Genomic DNA, 20373 nt, shown 5'->3' on the forward strand with positions numbered 1-20373 from the left:
AACATTCTAGATGGTTATGTATTTTTAAAAAATATGGTCACTGAAATGGCCTAGAAACTAGAACTCATGCCATATAAGGATCTGTTGAAGGAACTGGGATGTTTTGCTTATGCCATTCTGTTTCTCAGAGTCTACTGGTTTATTATGTTTTATTGAGACTTTCTGCCATCTTTTCTAATCTGTTGATTCTCAATGTCTTATATGTGTAAGATCTGTATTCAATGATCATTATTTCCATCCTTACAGCTACTGAGTCTTTCATAATATATCTTATTGAGAACCTCGTCTCCTGTTCAATGCAGGATTCTCTCCTATGATATTGTTACGAAGCAAAGGCAGTGATGGGGAGTTGCGGGGCAGCCCATTTCATTTTTGTATAGCTGTAGTTGTTAGGAAAATGTTTCTTCTGAGGAGTTGAAATCTGTCTCCCTGTAACTTCCACGTTTGGTTTCCAGTCCTGCCATATGAAGCTGCTCAGGATAAGTCTAAACCTCTTTTGCACAGTAACTTGTAAGATATTTGATGATAGCCACCCTGTCCCCTTTAAAGTTTTCTTTTCTTCAAGCTAAACACCCCCAGTTTCTAGAGAGTTCCAGGAAGAGGGTTGAGTCAGCTTCCTCTAGATCCACTGCCAAATATTAATGTTCCTCTTAAAAATCTTGTGTCTAGAACTGAACAAAATATGCCAAATATAATCCGACAAGAGTTATTACCTACTTCAATTTGGACACAGTTCATTTTCTGTAATCTCAGTGACGTGAGTACTTGCTTCACTGATGCAGAAATCCAGCCTTTCATATCTTTCCATCAACTCATGCATGTTTTTCAGTAAATATTTTGACAGGATCCACTTAATATTCTTGAGTTCTTTTACTATCTTGGGGGTTCTTTTAATATCTTTTTTACCTGTAGTTAAGTCTTTCAATGTTTTGGGACTACCAACGTAGCACTCAGGATATCCATCTATTGTTTCTCGTTCCTGCTGCGTGCTCCATTCACCTATACTGGGATTACTTATCTTTGAAGATTCTCCCTCTCCCTCTCTCTCTCTCTCTCTCTCTCTCTCTCTCTCTCTCTCTCTCTCTCTCTCTCTCTCTCTCTCTCTCTCTCTCTCTCTCTCTCTCTCTCTCTCTCTCTCTCTCTCTCCCTCTCTCTCTCTCTCTCTCTCTCTCTCTCTCTCTCGGTCTCTCTCTCTCTCTCGCTCTCTCTCTCTCTCTCTCTCTCTCTCTCTCTCTCTCTCTCTCTCTCTCTCTCTCTCTCTCTCGGTCTCTCTCTCTCTCTCGGTCTCTCTCTATTTCTCTATGTCTCTCTCTGTCTCTGTCTCTATTTCTCTGTCTCTACCTGTCTCTCTCTCTCTCTCTCTCTCTCTCTCTCTCTCTCTCTCTCTCTCTCTCTCTCTCTCTCTCTCTCTCTCTCTCTCTCTCTCTCTCTCTCTCTCTCTCTCTCTCTCTCTCTCTCTCTCTCTCTCTCTCTCTCTCTGTCTCGGTCTCTCTGTCTGTCTCCCCTTCTCTTTCTCTCCCTCTCTCCCTTATCCCCTCTCTTTACATCTATTGGTGCACCCATTGGATTGCTCATTTAGCTGCATGATATGATCTGAGCAAATCGTTTTTCAATCATTTCATTTCTCCATTGTAGTTAGCGCTAAGCACTATGTGTCTATGAATGTTGCCTACATTTGTAAAGCATTTAGCATAGTGCCTGGAACATAGTAGGTCCTATATAAATGTTTATCCCTTTTCTTTCTCCTTATGATTTGATTGAGCATATTATACTGATGGCTTGTATTAAACTTGTAGTTGACTAAAACACTTAAATTTTTTTAATATGAACTCATCTATATAGACCTCCGTTATCTTATACTTGCCTAGTTGATTCTTTGAATCTAAGTATAATATTAACATTTGTCACTGTTAAATTTTATTTTTTTTTAAATTTGAGCCCTGTTTTCAGTTTGTCCAAATCTTTTTTGTATCCTGATTCCATCATTTGACATCTCAGTTGTCTGTTTCAGTTTTTATAAACATTTTTATAAACTTGCCTATCTCTGTTTTCTCATGCAACTCTCTGACTGAAAAAAAAAACAACAATGAAACAATAAAAAACATATTGAACAAAATTCAAAAGGGACTATTAGAATCCTTTCTCCAGGTAGAGGTATATCTACTAATTAACACTTTATGGGGAGAGTCATAACTGTGTCATCATCCAGCCTACCTTTGTCCATCTTGCCCATAAGAATGTTACAAATGCTTTTTCAAATCCTTTCCATTTTTTGGGGGGGGGGGCGAGGCAATCAGAGTTAAGTGACTTGCCTAGGGCCACACAGCTAGTAAGTGTCACATGCCTGAGACTGAATTTGAACTCAGGTCCTTCTCACTCCAAGGCTAGAGCTCTATCCACTGTGCCATCTAGCTGCCCCATCAAATCCTTTTCTGAAAACTCTATCTACAATGCTCCTCTGATCCAATCTAGTCACCTTGTAAAAATGGAAATGAGGACGGTCAGACATAACATTTTGTTTTTTCAGTAAGCCCATGTTGGCTTGTAGAATTTTGTTGGGGATTGATAAGGAAACGTGGTCATCTTTTGGCATGTTTTGTGTATAGAGTTCCTATGATGCATAAGGGTTTTGCAAAATATCAAATCATTAACTTCTCCATAGTTTATATTTGAACTGAATTTGGCATCATCTCATTGGTAATTGTAAGTGAGCAGGCAATACCTTGAAAATAAAGGACTCTTGAGAAGGTGCCTTTGTTGCGTTGAAGGAAACACTTCTCATTGCCCCCTTAAAAGCTTACTGAGTTTGGGAAGTGGGAAGGGGGCTGAGGGCAGCTTTAATTTATATATCACCACATGGCATAGGATTTTAATGTAGCAACTATGTCAGTGTTTCATGCTAATGAGATAACTCATCAGGCCTACGCAGAGCAGCTATATTTCTGAGAAGGGGGAAAAAATCTAGAACACCAGAAGCAAAGTTCCTGGACTTAAAAAAGTTTTATTCTCATTTCAAAAGGAATCTTATGAAAATAAAAAAAAAGTGAGCTGGTGGAAAAATTGGGCCATGAGAGAATATGCCTACCCCGCCCCTAGACAAAAGGAGTCAGGGAAAAATTTTCTTTTTGGCACATCTTGAGGGGAAGAGGAGAGAGCCAGAGAGGGGGAGGAGACAGAGTTGAGGGAAGGTGAGAGGCCAGCTACATCTTGAAGGAGAAGGAGCTGTTTAGCTTGTCATTTCATAGGCAGCCAATTTCAAACTGTCTGTACTAAGCAGAGTGAGAGGTAAAGGGGGAGGGGGAAAGATGAGTCACTACTTCTAGAATCACCTGCAGTTTCTTTTTGAGAAAGGGGATCTTGCTTCCTCTTTCTTATTCTGTTACCTCTACCATCATCAGATTTCACTGTCTCTTCTGCCTTCTTCAGTCAATAATTTGTGCCTTCTGGGGCAGCTAGGTGGCTCAGTGGATAGAGCACTGGCCCTGAAGTCAGGAGGACCTGAGTTCAAATCTGGCCTCAGACCAAACACTTGACACGTACTAGCTGTGTGACGTTGGGCAAGTCACTTAACCCCGATTGCCTCACTAAAAAAAAAAAAAAAAAAATTGTGCCTTCCCCCATCACTATACATATATGTCCTATTGTATATATGAACCACTGAAGGAATCCTATCTTATCTTCTTCTCCCCTCTCCCCCCTCCCCTCCCCTCTCCCTTCCCCCCTTCCCTTTCCTCCCCCCCTCCCCTCCTATCCTCTCCTCTCCTCTCTTCTCCTATCTTACAAACGTTTATTAAGCACGTACCATATAGAGGGGATGTAGACAAAGGGAAGACAGGAGCAACAACAACAAAAACCCCCCAAATAGTCCGAGTCTTCAAGGAACATGCTTATTACTGGGAAGAATACCATATGAATTCAGATAAATAAATGCCACAAAACACAGAGTAATTTCAAAATAGAGGAAACACTCACAGATGGTGCATGTTTGGGGTTGGAGGGAAAGCACCAAGCAATACAAAGTATTATCAAAATGGAGAGCACTAACGACTTTCTAAGGGGTGGGTAGGGATCAGGAAAGGCCTCCTGTAGAAGATAGCACTGGGACCATGCTTGGAATGAACTAAAGATTCTACAAAATGATGTAACTTTTTATGGGAAACTGCGATGGAAAGAGGATTGGCTTTGGACTCAGAAGACCCAGTTTTGAATCCTAGATCTGTCGCTTACTATCAATGTGAATTTGGGCAAATAACTTCCCTTCTCTGGGTCTCAGTTTCCTCATCTGTAAAATGAGAGGCTTGGACTAGATGCCCTCTGAGATTCCTTCCTGTTCTAAGTCCATGATCCTATCACCAAGTGGCTTCCAAAGTCCCTTCAGACTCTTGAGATTCTATGACAGTGGTCCAGTCATTTTGGAAAACAATAGAATCATACAAAGAAATTGAATAAAATGTCCACTTATTTTGACCTAGACATCACACTTCTAGGTAGTTGTAGATCTATGATATGTCCCAGCCATCTCCTCATCATGGCCCTTACATCTCCACTCCACCAGAAACTTGGGCTCCATTCCTGGATTCCTCGCCTCTGATAGGTGAGCCTTTGTCATATGTTGCCAGAGCCCTCCACACCACTTCCTACCCTTCCTCCATGCTCCTTTGTGGGTTACCTCCATTTCTACTTTCTAACACCCTGTTAAACATTGTTTTACCTATTATAACGTAAGCTCCTTGAGGGCAGGAGCTATCTTGCTTGCTTTCATTCTCTCTCTCTCTCTTTCTCCCTCTCCCTCCCTCCCTCTCTCTCTCTTTCTCCCTCTCTCTCTCTCTCTCTCTCTCCCTCTCTCTCCTCCAGTCTCCATATCTCTTCTCCCACTCTTAAGGGCAGATTGGTCCCCAGAAGGTGCTTACTACTTCTCCCCTCAGGGCTTTAGGGGTAATCCAGAGGAGCTTGACTTTCAAATTATGAACTTTCATCTGGTGTTTTCTCCAAAGCAATTTGACCAACTAACCTTTACTAATATCAACTAATGAATTAAAATGGATTAGTTTTTAAAAAATATTTTTATTTATTTCATTAAATATTTCTAGATTACATGTAAAAAAATTAACAGTCTTTTAAAACAATTTTGAGTTCCAAATTCTCTTTCTCCTTCCCCTCTCTCCTCCTTGAGAAGGTAAGCAACTTGACATCAATTATACATGTGAAGTCATGAAAGACATATTTCCATATTAGTCATGTTGCAAAAGAAAACACAAACAAAATAAAACAATAAAAATAGAGTGAAAAATATGCTTCAATCTGCATTCAGAGTTCATCAGTTCTCTCTCTGGAGGGATAGCATTTTTCATCATGGGTCCTTTGGATTGTCTTGGGTCATTGTCTTGATCAGTGTAGCTAAGTCATTCACAGTTGATCATCATACAATATTCTTGTTACTGTGTACAATGTTCTCCTGGTTTTGCTCACTTCACTTTGCATGAGTTCATATATGCCTTCCCAGGTTTTTCTGGAACTATCCTGCTTGTCATTTCTTATCCATCATGATCATACACCACACCTTGTCCAACTATTCCCTAATTGATGGATATCCTTTCAATTTTCAATTCTTTGCCACCACAAAAAGAACTGCTGTAAATATTTTTGTATAAATAGGTTTTTTTCCCCTTTTCTTTGATCTCTTTGGGATGCAGACCTAGTAGTGGTATTGCTGGGTCAAAGGATATGCATGGTTTTATAGCCTTTTGGGCTTACACCCAAATTATTCTCCAGAATGGTTGGACTAATTCACTTCTCCACCAACAGTGCATTAGTATCTCAATTTTCCCATATCCTCTCCAACATTTGACATTTTCCTTTTCTGTCATGTTAATCAATCTGATAGGTGTGAGGGGGTATCTCAGAATTGTTTTAATTTGCATTTCTCTAACCAATAGTGACTTAGAGCATCTTTTCATATGACTATGGATAGCTTTGACGTCTTCTTCTGAAAACCTCCTGTTCATACGCTTTGGCAATTTAACTGGGGAATGACTCCGATTTTTATAAATTTGGATCAGTTTCCTATATATTTGAGAAAGGAGGCTTTTATCAGAGAAACTTATTGTAAAATTCCCCCCCTCCAATTTTCTATTTTCCTTCTAATTTTGACTGCATTCATTTTATTTGTGCAAAAGCTTTTTAATTTTATGGAATCAATTAGTTTTTGAAAAGGGACATTTACTGAGAAAGTATAAGAATGAATAGAGTACAACAACATCTTCCCAAATGGGAAAGTCATATTATTCCCTCTAGATACCCACTAGGTCCCGGTGGAGAGATGACTCAAATGTATAATGGATTCTACAAAACAATCCTCACCTGTCCCTAGGGGTCCTTTTCTCCCTTGGAAGAGGCCCAGAGTTCACTTGGGTATGGCATAGCAGACAGATGAGTCCCCTTCTCTCCTTCCTCAACTGGGGTCAAACAGGCGATTCTTGAGGTCTGGCTCCTTACTGGGCTTGGTTGTGGCAGCTACTGGCAGACTGTCACCACCTCCAGTTGCTGGATGTCTAATGGCTATTCCAACTTTTCAAAGTTCACAAGGTCATAACTGGATCTGCCTTGTTTCCAGATACTCATGCATGTAAGATCTAGAGAATGAATACAAAAGCCACGGAGGTGCCATGCATTCATGGGTGCATGGCCACCAAGTAGAGAAGGAGATTCCCTCCCCTCCAGCTCTGTCTTGGTTTTGCAAGGGAAAAGATGAGATTTCATCTGGTCAGATATTTTGTATACAAGCTCAATTCTGGCTTAGCAGCCATCTAAAAGATTTTTAAAGGCATTATCAGAAGATTCCTGTTCATGCTCTTAAGTGGAGAGAATACCCTCCTATTACAGATGCCCAGAAGCAGAGTCATTAACCCTCTATGTGGGGAGGAGCCAAAAAGGATATATTGCTCATTTAGGGTTATCATTCTCATTAAGGTTAGGCTCATTCTCTAAGGATTGAGCTCTCTTTGACAACTCATCTTATTATGCTATGATCCATGGAGAACTTCAGTAAAAGACTAGAAAATTTCTGTCCTATGTTGTGTAGTCACTTACTTGCCTGCAGTTTAAGGGTTTGACCAGATAATCTCTTAAGGTTAGTTTCAGCCCTATGAACCTGTGACCATTGTTAGGACTGAATTGTAGCTAAGATCCAAACAGTGTGTTCACAGAAGAGAGAATAACTCACAAATTAACGAATCAGAAATTCACTTAGACTTCTATTACGAAGCTAAGGAAGAAACCATTGCTTTAGCACAGCTGTCAAGATAGAAAAATGTTGACTGGTCCTGCACCCCTGTTGAAAATAGAACATGTGCAAAACTGAAACATGGAGATTTGTGGGAATTAAGACACATAATTTGCTGATGGGTAGTGACTATTCTAATAAAAGCAGGAAAGATAACATTTGTGAAAACTGACAAGAAAAGTGCAAGCAGAGAATTGCCAAAGTTTTACAACCTGGAAGGAACCTTAAGGATCATCTAAGTCAGCTCACTGATTTCACAGGTAAGGAAACTGAGACTCAGAGAGGCCAAATGACTCACCCAACATCAATATGACTAAGCAGAGGTATGATGAAAACCTAAATTTCCAGACTCCTTGCTTGGTAATCTAAACAATTTCCAACTGTTCTGTAGTTGTGAAAACTTTATTACAACTATATTTGGCATTTTGTGAAACATAAGGGCCAAGTATGGTTAAAACTTAGCAATTGTTTGTACTGAACCTTGACAATAAGTGAAATTGCACGTTGGGTCTGCAGAGGGTATCTGTTATCTTTGGTTTTAGAGGTAACTAGCTATTCCTACTTCTTCAACTCATGAGCTCTGACCAGTGTGCTTCCCATTAACAATCAGGCTATAGACTTAATTAGCTTTTAGCAAAAATGTTAATTAAGATGTTACAGGAAGAACAGTTGGTACAAAATATTCCACACATAAAACTGTGATGTTCCTTCCCACAAATACATATAGCATCTATGGGAAGAGGAGAGTTAAACTTAAGAGTACAATGTTAATGAGGAACATGTGGGGCAAATGGTAACTGACAACTTCTGCTACTGTATAGCCTGGAAATCTGAAAAGGGAAGCTGGAAGCAAATTGTGAAGGGCTTCAAAGAGCCACTGAAGCTTCTTGTTCATGGAAGTTACATTGTCATACCTATGCTTTAAGACATCTCCCTCCCCTTCCTTCTGTTCTTTTTTCCTCTTGTTTGAGTAAATGGGGGAAATGAAGTGTGTCCACCCAGAGATGTACACATTGATGGGTGGGTAAGGTCAGTAACTAGAAGAGACTGGAGGAGAAGAAAAGGAATGCAGGACTAGAAGGGGAGCAGTGGCAACCAAGGGGGAAGAGGAGTATTCTGGAGAATTTTGTATCAATTTTGCATTGGGAAGATGTCTTTTTATCAGTTTCTCGACTGTGCTACAGAGTCATGATGAATTACTAAAAGTTAGAGGGAGAGATGGGAAAAAATCTTTGCATCATATTTCTCTAATAAGGGTTTGGTATCCAAGATATATAAACAGTTAATGCAAACATACATATATAATATATCATTATGTATAATATATATAGTATATATAATTATATACATCATGTAACATAATTATATATAGTTATATATAACATAGTTATATATAGTGTGTATATATAAAATGTGCATGTATATACATATATACCCACATGCGTGCACACATATATGTGTATATATACATACACATGCATATATATACATACATTATATATATATATATATATATAAAATGTATATGACTAATAGCAATTGAGGAACAGCTAGGTGGCCCAGTGGGTAGAGTGCTGGGTCTGGAGTCAAGAAAACTCATCTTCCTGAGTTCAAATCTGGCTTCAGACACTTATCGGCTGTGTGACTGTGGGCAAGTCACTTAACCCTCTTTACTTCAGTTTCCTCATCTGTAAAATGAGCTGGAGAAGGAAAGGGCAAATCAGTTTCTTTGCAAAAAAAACCACCCAAATGGGATCACAAAGAGTTGAACATGAGTGAAACAACTAAAAAACAGCAACAAGTCATTCTCCAATAGATAAATGGTTAAAGGATATAAAAAATAATTTTCAAAAGAACTGCAAAGTATTTAAAGCAACAGGAAAAATGCTCTGAACCCCTAATAACAAGAGAAATAAAAATAAAAACAACTCTGAGATTTCATCTTATACCCCATAAATTGGCAAAAATGACAAAAAGTAACAATAGTCAATATTGGAAGGAGTGTGAGAAGAAAGGCACACTAATACATTGTTGGTGGAGCTGTGAAATGGTACAACCATTTTGGAACTCAGTTTGGAATTATGCAAATAAAGTGACTAAAATGGCCATATCCTTTGAACCAGAGACTCCATTACTAAGCTCATATCCCAAGGAAGCCATTGATAAGGAAAAAGTACCCATATACTAGAAAATATTTATAGCAGTACTTTTCTTTTTAACTAAGAATTGGAAACAAAATAGATGCCCATCAAATGGGATGATTAAACAAATTGTGGTACATGAATATAATGGAATACAACTATACTTAAGAAATGATGTGTGACAAATATAGGAGAAACCCTACCCATTAGATGGCAGAGTATAGCAACTCAGCAGAACTCTCCCAACATTTTACCCCAAACAACTGTAAAATAACACCTCAAATTGAACAATGGAGTGGCAGAGCCAACAAGTGATCAGGATGAGACATTTTTTCCAGCCCAAAACAATTTAGAAGGTTAGCAAGAGAGGTCTGTGACACCAGGGTGGGAATTGGCCTAGAGCACAGAACATGCTGAGGCAACAGCAGCAGGCAGGCACTGGAGATACTGCTGTTGTGGCAGCAGCAGCTTCAAGAGCTCTCAGTCCAGAGATGGCAAAGGGGTTGGATTACTGGTCATAAATAGATTATAGGAGACCCTTTGCTGGCAATAGGTGGAGAACACTGTTGAATTGCTTCTACACAGTTGTAATGGGTCTCAGTTCTAGGGGGAAGAGGAGCACTAACACTTGTATCCACAAGGGAGCAGGGGTGCTTGTCACAGTTCCATGACAAAGAATACTTGTAATCATTCATAAGGGCCCTAGTCTCAGTTTCTAGCAGAAAAGAACTTTGGGCTGCAGAAAAGTAGGGGATCTGGTCACAGTTTCAAGGCCAAAAGGAACTCTAGCATTGGTGGTTGTAGGGGAGCAAGGTCTCTTTCTGGATAAAGACCAGAGGGCAGTCCATGACAGCAGTGACCATACCTTTCCCAGGATCACACCATCTTGGAAGCACCAAAATTTTACAGACTCCCAGAACTAGTTCTGAAAACAGCAGCATGAAAAACCTGAAGCTTGGGACAGTGCCTGCTCCATCCTGGGAGCACAGCTTAACTAGCACAAAGTTAAAAGTCAAGAAATAGGCTGGATAAAAAACAAATGATTACAAAAAAAGAACCTGACCATAATAACTACTATGGTAACAGAGAAGATCAAGACACAAACTCAGAAGAAGACATTGATTTCAAAAAGCTACAAGTTAAGCCTCAAAGAAAAAAAATGTGAATTGGACCCAAGTCCAACAAGAATTCCTGGAAAAGCTCAAAAATATTTTAAAAATCAAATAAGAGAAGTAGAGGAAAAATTGGGAAAAGAAATGAGAGTGATGTAAGAAAATTATAAAAAGAGAATTAACAAATTGGTAAAAGAGACACAAAAAATACTGAAGAAAATAACATCTTAAAATACAGAACTGGTCAAGTGGTAAAAGAGGCACAAAAATCCAGTGAGAAGAAATCCTTAAAATTAGAATTTGGCAGAATTAGCCAAATGGAAAAAAGGTAAAAAAGCTCACTGAAGAAAATGGTTCCTTAAAATTTAGAATGAGGCAAATGGAAGCTAACAACTCCATGAGACATGAACAGACAATAAAACAAAAACAAAATAATGAAAAAAACATAAGAAAATATAAAATATCTCATTGGGAAAACAACTGACCTGGAAAATAGATGAAGGACAGCTAATTTAAGAATTATCGGGCTACCTGAAAGCCATGATTAAAAAAAAAGAGCCTAGACATCATTTTTCAAGAAGTTACCAGGGAAAACTGCCTTGATGTCCTAGAACTAGAGGGTAAAATAGTAATGGAAAGAATCCTCTATTCACCTCCTGAGAAAAATCCCAAAATGAAAACTCCCAGAAATATTATAGCCAAATTTCAAGCCTCAAGGTCAAGGAAAAAATATTGCAATTAGCCAGAAAGAAACCATTCAAAAACCATGTCATTACAGTCAGGATCACATAAAATTTAGCAGCAGGATCACACAAAATTAAAGGAGTTGAGGGCTTGTAATATATTCTGGAAGGCAAAGAAGGTAGGATTACAACCAAGAACAACCAGCCCAGCAAAAATGAGTATAATCCTTCAGGGGAAAAAAATTGACTTTTAATGAAATAGAGGACTTTCAAGCATTCCTGATGAAAAGACTGGAGCTGAATAAGAAAACTGGACTTTAAATACAAGACTCAGGAGAAGTATAAAAAAGGTAAACATTAAAGAGAAATCATAAGGGACTGAATGGAGTTAAGGTGTTTATATTCCTATATGGAAAGATGATACCTGTAACTCTTAAGAACTTTGTCATTATTAGGGTAGTTAGAGTACACAGCCTGAGAGCGTGGGTGTGAATTGACTATGATAAGATGATCTAAAAAAATAAGAAAGAGGGATGCACTGGGAGAAAGGGGAAGGGGAGGGATTATGAAGAAATTAATCTTCCATAAAAGAAGTGAGAGGAAAAGCTTTTACAGTGGAGGGGAAAATGGTGGTGGTGGTGGTGGTAGGCAATGTTTGAGCCTCACTCTCATCAGACTTGGTTAGAGAGGGAATAATATATATATATATATGTATATATATACGTATATATGTATATATACATATATTCAGTTTGGTACAGAAATCTGTCTTATCTAAAAGGGAAGTAGTAGGGGAAGGGGATAAGAAAATAAGGAGGTTACTGATAGAAAAGAGAGCAGATTAAGGGAGGTGAGAAGCAAAATTTTTTGAGGAGGTACAGAGTAAAAAGAAAAAGAGGATAAACAGGGAAAATAGTATTGAAGGAAATATATAGTTAGTAATCACAACTGTAAGTGTGAATGGGATGAACTCACCCATATAACAGAAGCAGATAGCAGAATGGATTACAAACCAGAATCCAACAATATGTTGTTTACAAAAAACACACTTGAAACAGAGAGATACACACATAGAGTAAGAATAAATGGCGGTAGCAGAATCTACTATGTTTCAGCTGAGGTAAAAAAAAAAAAAGCAGGGGTAGCAATCAAGATTTCAGAGAAAGCAAAAGCAAAAATAGATCTAATTAAAAGAGAGAAGCAGGCAAAAAGCATTTTGAAAAAGGTATAGACAATGAAGTAATATCAATGCTAAACATATATACAACAAGTAGGATAGTATCCAAATTCTTAAAGGAAAAGCTAAATGAGTTACAGGAGGAAATTGAAAGCCTCAACTTTCCCTTCTCACAGCTAGATAGATATAATCATAAAATAAATGAGAAATAAATTAAGAAAATGAATAGAATTTTAGAAAGTTTAGATATGATAAACCTCTGGAGAAAATTGAAAGGAAATAGAAAGGAATATACCTTTTTTTTCCAGTTATACATGGTACCTTCACAAAAATTGTCCATGTATTAGGGTATAAAACCTCACAAACAGATGCAGAAAAACATAGCTATTAAATACACCCTTTTCAGACCATGATGCAATAAAATGACATTCAATAAAAGGCCATGGTTAACAGATTAAAATGATTGGAAGCTAAATAATCTAATCCTAAAGAATGAATAGGTCACAGAGAACATCAGAAACAATTGATAATTTAATTAAAGAGAATGACAACAATGAGACAACTTACCAAAATTTATGGGATGTAGCCAAAGCTATAGTTAGGGGAAAATTTATATCTCTAAATGTTTACATTGATAATATAGAGAAAGAACAAATCAATGAATTGGGCATGCAATTTAAAAAAAAAAAACTGGAAAAAGGACAAATTTAAAAAAATTTCAATTTCAAATTAGAAATCCTGAAAATCAAAGGAGATATTAATAAAAATGAAAAAAAAGACCATTGAATTTATAAATATAACTAGGTGCTGGTTTTGTGAAAAAAACCCCAATAAAATAGATAAATTATTGGTTAATTTGATTTAAAATAGAAGAAAGCCACAATGCCAGTAACAACAATGAAAAAGGTGACTGTACCACCAATGTGATGAAATTAAAGAAATTATTGAGTTATTTTGTCCAACCATACGTCAATAAATCTGACAATCTAAGTGAAATGGATGAATATTTATAATAATATAAGCTGCCTTGATTAACAGAAGAAATAGAATACCAAAACAAGCCTATCTTAGAAAAAAAGTTGAATGAGCCATAAATGAGCTCCCTAAAAAAATCCACAGGACCAGATACATTCAACCAAACATTTAAAAAACAATTCCAATACTACATAAATTATTTGGAAAAATAGGCAAGGAAGGAATCTTACCAAATTCTTTCTATGACACAAATATAGTTTTGTTACATAAACCAGAAAGAGCAAAAACAGAGGAAGAAAACTACAAACCAATTTTCCTAATGAATATTGATGCAAAAAATTTAAATAATATGCTAGCAAGGAGATTACAGAAATAAATTACAAAGATCACACACTGTGATGAGGTGGAATTTATACTAGGATTTTAGATCTGATTCAGTAGTAGGAAAACCATCAGCATAATTGACTATATCAATAACAAAAAAAAAAACCCAAATCATGTGATTATATCAATAGATGCAGAAAAAAAGCTTATGACAAAACACAACACTCACTCCTATTAAAAACACCAGAAAACATAGGAATAAATGGAACTTCCCTTAAAATGGCGAGTAGTATCTATCTAAAATCATCAGCAAGCATTATTTGTAATAGGTATAAGCTAGAAGCCTTCCCAGTAAGATCAGGGATGAATCAAGGAGGCCCTTTATCACAACTTTTATTTAACATTGTACTAGAAATACTAGCTATAGCAGTAAGAGAAGAAATTTAAGAAATTAGAATAGGCAATGAGGAAACGAAACTGTGATGGTACACTTAGAGAATCCTAGTGAATCAGCTAAAAAAAAAACTAGTTGAAACAATGAACAACTTTAGCAAAGTTGCAGGATATAATATAAACCCACATAAATCATCATTATTTCTGTATATTACCAATAAAGTACAGCCACAACAGATAGAAAGAGAAATTCCATTTAAAATAACTGCAGACAACATAAAATACTTAGGAGTGTACCTGCCAAGACAAACTCAAGTACTATATGAACACAATTACAAAACACTTTTCACACAAATAGAGACAGTTCTAAACAATTGGAGAAATACTAATTGCTCATGGGTAGGCTGAGTCAACATAATAAAAATGACAATTCTACTTAAATTTATTTACTTATTTAGTGCCATACCAATCAAACTACCAAAAATTATTTTGTGGAGCTAGAAAAGATAATAACAACATTCATCTGGACAAAAAAAGGTCAAGCATATTAAGGGAATCAATGAAAAAAATGTGAAGGAAGGTAGCCTAGTAGTAGGCAATCTGAAACAATATTACAGAGTGGTAGTCATAAAAGCAATTTGGTACTACCTAAAAGAAATAGAGTGGTGGATCAGCAGAACAGATTAGGTAAACAATATACAGTAGTAAATGACCATAGTAATCTAGTATTTGATAAACCCAAAGATGTATGCTTTTGGGACAAGAACACACTATTTGACAAAAATTGCTAGGAAAACTGGAAAGCAGTTTGGCAGAAACTAGGTATATACCAACATTTCACACCATATATTAAGATAATGTCAAAATGGGTACATGATTTAGACATAAAGGATGATATCATAAGCAAATTGGAGGAGCATGGAAAATTTTACCTGTCAGATCTATGGATAAGGAAAGAATTATGATCAAACAAGAGATAGAGTGTACTGCAGAATGCAAAATGGATAATTTTGATTACATAAAATTAAAAAAAATCACAAACAAAACCAATGCCATCAAGATTAGAAGGGAAGCAAGAAACTCATAAAAATTTTTTTTTGCAGCATGTTTATCTGTAAAAGGCCTAATTTTTCAAATACATAGAGAATTGAGCCAAATTGATAAGAATACAAGTAATTTCCTTATTGACAAATGATCAAAAGATATGAATGGACAGTTTTCAGAAGAAGAAATTACAGCTATCTGAGTCATATGAAAAAATGCTCTAAATACTATATTTATTAGGGAAATGCAAATTAAAACAACTCTGAGATACCACTTCATACCTATCATATTGGCTAATATGATAAAAAAAATAACAAATATTGTAAAGGATGTAGGAAAATTGGACACTAATGCATTGTTGATGGAGTTGTCAACTGATCCAACCATTCTAGAGAGCAATTTGGAACTATTCCTAAAGGGCTATAATACTATGCATACCTTTGACCCAGCAATACCACTAATAGATCTGTATCTCAAAGAGATAAAAGAAAAGGGGAAAAGACCTATATGTTAAAAATATTTATAGTGGCCCTTTTTGTGGTGGCAAAGAATTGGAAATTGAGGGGATGCCCATCAGTTGAGGAATGGCTGAACAAGGTGTGGTACATGTTTGTGATGGAATACTATTGTCATATAAGATATGATGAGAAGAACGGACTGAAGACTTACATGGACTGGTGTAAAGTGAAGTGAGCAGAACTGGGAGAACATTGTATACAACAGTAACAGTAATATTGTATGATGATCAACTGTAAAAGACAGCTGTTCTCAGCAATTCAATTATCTAAGACAATTCCGAGACTTATGATGAAAATTACTATCCACTTCCAGAGAAAGAACTGATGGAGTCTGAATGCAGATTGAAGCTTGATTTTTTTCATTTTACCTTTCTTGATTTTTTTTTGCAACATGGCTAATATGGAAACATGTTTTGCATGATTTCGTATGTATAATTGATATCATATTTCTTGCCTTCTCAATGGGTGAGAGAGAGGTGGGAAGGATAGAGAATTAGGAACTAAAAATTTTAAAAAAGAATATTAAAAATAAATCAATAATAAATTTTTTAAAAAGAAGAAAAACATGAGAAGATCTATATGAACTGATAGAGTCAAATCAGCAGAACTGAGAAAACAGCATACCCAGTAAATACAACAATGTAAATGGAAAAAATAATGACATACCATAAAATTAAAAGCAAATATAACAATATTATAAAGATTGAGTGGGATTCAAATTAAGAGATATGAAAAGATACCCTAACTCACCCATTTGTGGAGGTGGGAAGTCCACGTGTACTACACAGTGCACATGTTTTCAGATTTTTAAAAATGCACCAATCAGTTATGCTGACTTTTTTTCTCCCCTCTCTAAAAATATACTATTTGTCTTATGGGATGTCTGTTGAGGATGGGGTGGGAATAGATGGGATATCAAGGTAATGTAAGAAACAGAAAACATAATTTTTTTTAAAAGTTAGAAGAGAGAAAATCATTACTTACTCCTCCTCAACTTTCATGGCAAGAACTATGAAGTCAAAACAGTATGTGGGCATGGGATTTTCCTCTGTTCAGAACTATTAGTGAATCTGGGGATTTATTTACATCTTTAGGACTAATGGCTGCTCATATGAGGCTCTCTGTTTTCTTTTCCTCCCCTTCTTAGTTAATTTTTTTTCTTCTGTAATATTTTGAATTGCATTCTTGCAAGAGTGGATCAAGGTTGGGAGTTGCACTAACATATATTTCACTGGGTTTCTTGAGTTGGGGCTGATTCATGAAAGTGAAAAATTTCCCAAAGTACATATGAGGCTTCTGTGTAATGAAAATCTCTGACCCAAGGATCATGTCAATTTTTATTCCAGTTTTGTGGTTTTCTTCTTTTCTTTGGCTGAAAAAATCAGTCTATAGATCACGTTTTTGTCTGAAAAAATCAGTCAATAAATCATGATCATTTCATTCTTTTCTCACTTTATTTAATACATCTCATTTTATATGATCTGGATCTCACTTTGGAAAACTTTCTTTTTTCATTATGCCTAGTGTCAGAATATTTTACAGTTATCATTAATCTTTTTTTAAAGCTTTTAAATCAAATAACCATTTGTAATTTTACATTTTGTTTTCAGTTGTATTATTTTTTCTACTTGTATTGTGCAGTAGGCACAGATTTGGTGAAGACTTCCAAATTGCCATCCAATCTTTCCATATTTTAATTGCTGACACAAGAATGATAAACCTATTTTGAAATGCTAAAACATCAAGTAATGATGACTCAGAAATTAAGTAACTGGATGGACATTTTTCATATCAATGTATTGGTAGAAGCTGCCAAAATATCACTTTATTTGAAAAAAAAGCAAGAAATTTTGTCAAATTATTTCTAATTAAGACCAGAACTATATAATAGGGTTTTTTGGGGGGATTGGGTAGGGTGGGGGATTAGTTTCTTTAGAGAAGGTATGCAAAGCCAACAAAATTGCTTCTTTTGATCTATGTCTAAAGAGCTATGAACTATCAAACATAAGTTACTCTCAGTCATTCAAGCATTTATGAAATACTTACTATGTTCTAGGCATGGTCCAAGGCACAAGAACTGCCAAATGGAAGAGGATTAATCTTGTTCAGCTTGGCCTCAGAGGGCAGAACTAGGAACTAGGAATAAAAAGTAGAAGTTGAAGACAACCGTTTCAATTCATGTAAGGAGATACTTCTTAAAAACCAGAGCTATAACAAAGTGGATTGGGCTGCTTTTGGAGATAACAGGGGCTCCCTTAGTTAAGGTCTTTGTGTGAAGCCTAGATAGAGGTACAGTGGATAGAATGACAGTCTGGTATTAGAAGATCTGGGTTCAAATCTGGACTCAGGCATTTACTTGCTATATGACACAGGCAAGTCATTTAATTTCTGTTTGCCTCAGTTTCCTCACTTGTAAAATAGGAATAATAATAGCATCTACCTCTCAGGGTTGTTGTGAGGATAAAATGAGATACAATTATAAAGTGCTTAGTACATTGCCCAGCACATAATAAGCTGTATATAAATGTTATCTATTATTAGTTATTGTGAACACTTGTTGAGAAATTTCAATAAAAAAAAAACACTTTTATTAAAAACCTGCTATGGGGGCAGCTAGGTGGCACAGTGGATAGAGCACCAGCCCTGAAATCAGGAGGACCTGAGTTCAAATCCAGCCTCAAATCAAACACTTGACACTTACTAGCTGTGTGACCCTGGGCAAGTCACTTAACCCCAATTGCCAAAAACAAACAAAAAAAACCTACTATGTACTAAGCACAGGAGGCTGTAGGAGGCATTCTTGTTCAGGTATGGGTTAGGATGGATAGCCTCAAAGATCCCTTCCAGCTCTGTGATTCAGTGAAGAATCCATGCCCAATGAATAAGTTAACCCTCATTAAGAACCTTTCCTCCATTATCCTCTGGAGGTTGTTTGCCAATGAGCACAAAATGAGCAACCAAAATGAAAATTAAGTAATGAAAAACATATTATAATTTGGGAAATTTTTATGTGGTGTCAAGTACTAATGACAGAACCATCGGGTAACTTAAAAGGAATGTTGCAAAGGGACAGTTGGACAGTAAGAATTCATTGTTTCTCCAACACTGATCTGTTAATCAGTGTGTCAGTAAGCACCTATTAAGTGCCTACTATGTGCCAGATATTATGCTAAGCACTGGGGGTGCAAAGACAAAGGTGAAACATTACTTGCCTTCAAGGGGCCTCAGGAGAGACAACATATACATTAAAAATATGCCTTAAAAAGATATAAGGTGATTGGGGTTGGAGGGTGGAAGGCATTGGCAGTTGGGGGAATCAGGAAATGCTTCATGGAAAATAATAGGGACCAGGTAATCTGATTTCAGTTTTCTAACCTGAAATGGCCAGCTTCCTACTTTGGACTCAGGTGATGCACCAGACTATTTTGCTGGACATGGGTTTTTTTTTTTTTTGGTAACACCCAATTTCTTTCCTTTACATACTTTGCTCACATAATAAACTTTGGATCATAAATTGGCCTTCTTAGTGAATATTTTCATTAAAAGGAAGTGCCTTGTTTCTCAAGCATGAAGTTAGATTTTCATAGATGGATAGCTGAAAGCTCAACCCATCTATTGTACAGATGAGCAAACTGAGGTGCAGAACTCCCATTGTAGATGAATAAATTAACATTCATGTAGAAATAAGTCTCTTGTGAGTTTAGTTAGCATGGATCAGTTCCTTTATCTTTCAACTGGTCCTTGCCTCCTCACTTTCCATATAAACACATCCTTCACTCAACTGCCAAGGTGATTTTCATAAAGCACAGATCTGACAATGTCACCCTATGCCCACTGAGTTCTAGGGGCTCCCTATTACTTCCAAGATCAAATATAAATTCCTCTGTTCAGCATATAAAGCTCTTCATAATCTAGTTCCTTCCTTCATTTCCAGTGTCCTTAAACTTTACTCCCCTCCATGCATTTTGTGATGCAACTTCCCTGGTTTATAGCACTTACATATAGCATGTCATTTCTCATCTCCATCCCTTTGCACTGATTGTCCATCATGCCTAGAATGCTCTGCCTCCTCCCCTCTTCCTCTTAGTTTCATTGGCTCCTTCAAGGCTCAACTCAAATCTTACCTTTTCTGATCCTTCCAACTGCTAGTGCCTTCCCTTCTCAGATTACCTTCCATCTACTCAATAATATCTGACATGTACTTAATTATTTCCATGTTGTCTTCCTCATTGGACTGTAAGCTCCTCACATACCTGTAGAATATCTACACTTTTCCCTGTAGCTTTCCCAGCCATCACTTTCACTGGTAAGCTTTCTTAAATTTCTTTTTTTTCTCCTTCTCAATAAGCCATAATTAATAGTCACATGGACTGCAAGGAGTCAAGAAGTTCAAGAATCAAATACTCTCTCAGTCACTCTAGTAGCTTCATGACCTTGGGCAAATCATTTGATCTCTTTTAGCTGCATATTCTTTATCTATAAAATGGAGATAATAATAACACCCAACTCAGAGTTGTGGCACTAAAAGTGATCACGTGTGGAAAGTGATTTACGAATCTTTAAGTGTTATGTCAATGTCAGATATTTTTATTGTTGATGTTTTTCTTGGTATTTTTACTTGATGATCTCCAGAAAGGGAATGACATTTTCCTGCTGGGCAAAGGGGCTTCTTCATCTGCTATTCTGCATTTCTTTTCAGGCTAAATAAGACTCATCCTCTATTT

This window comes from Vombatus ursinus, unplaced genomic scaffold (assembly GCF_900497805.2).
Source record: "Vombatus ursinus unplaced genomic scaffold, bare-nosed wombat genome assembly UNPS02014810.1, whole genome shotgun sequence".
Lineage (NCBI taxonomy): Eukaryota > Metazoa > Chordata > Mammalia > Diprotodontia > Vombatidae > Vombatus > Vombatus ursinus.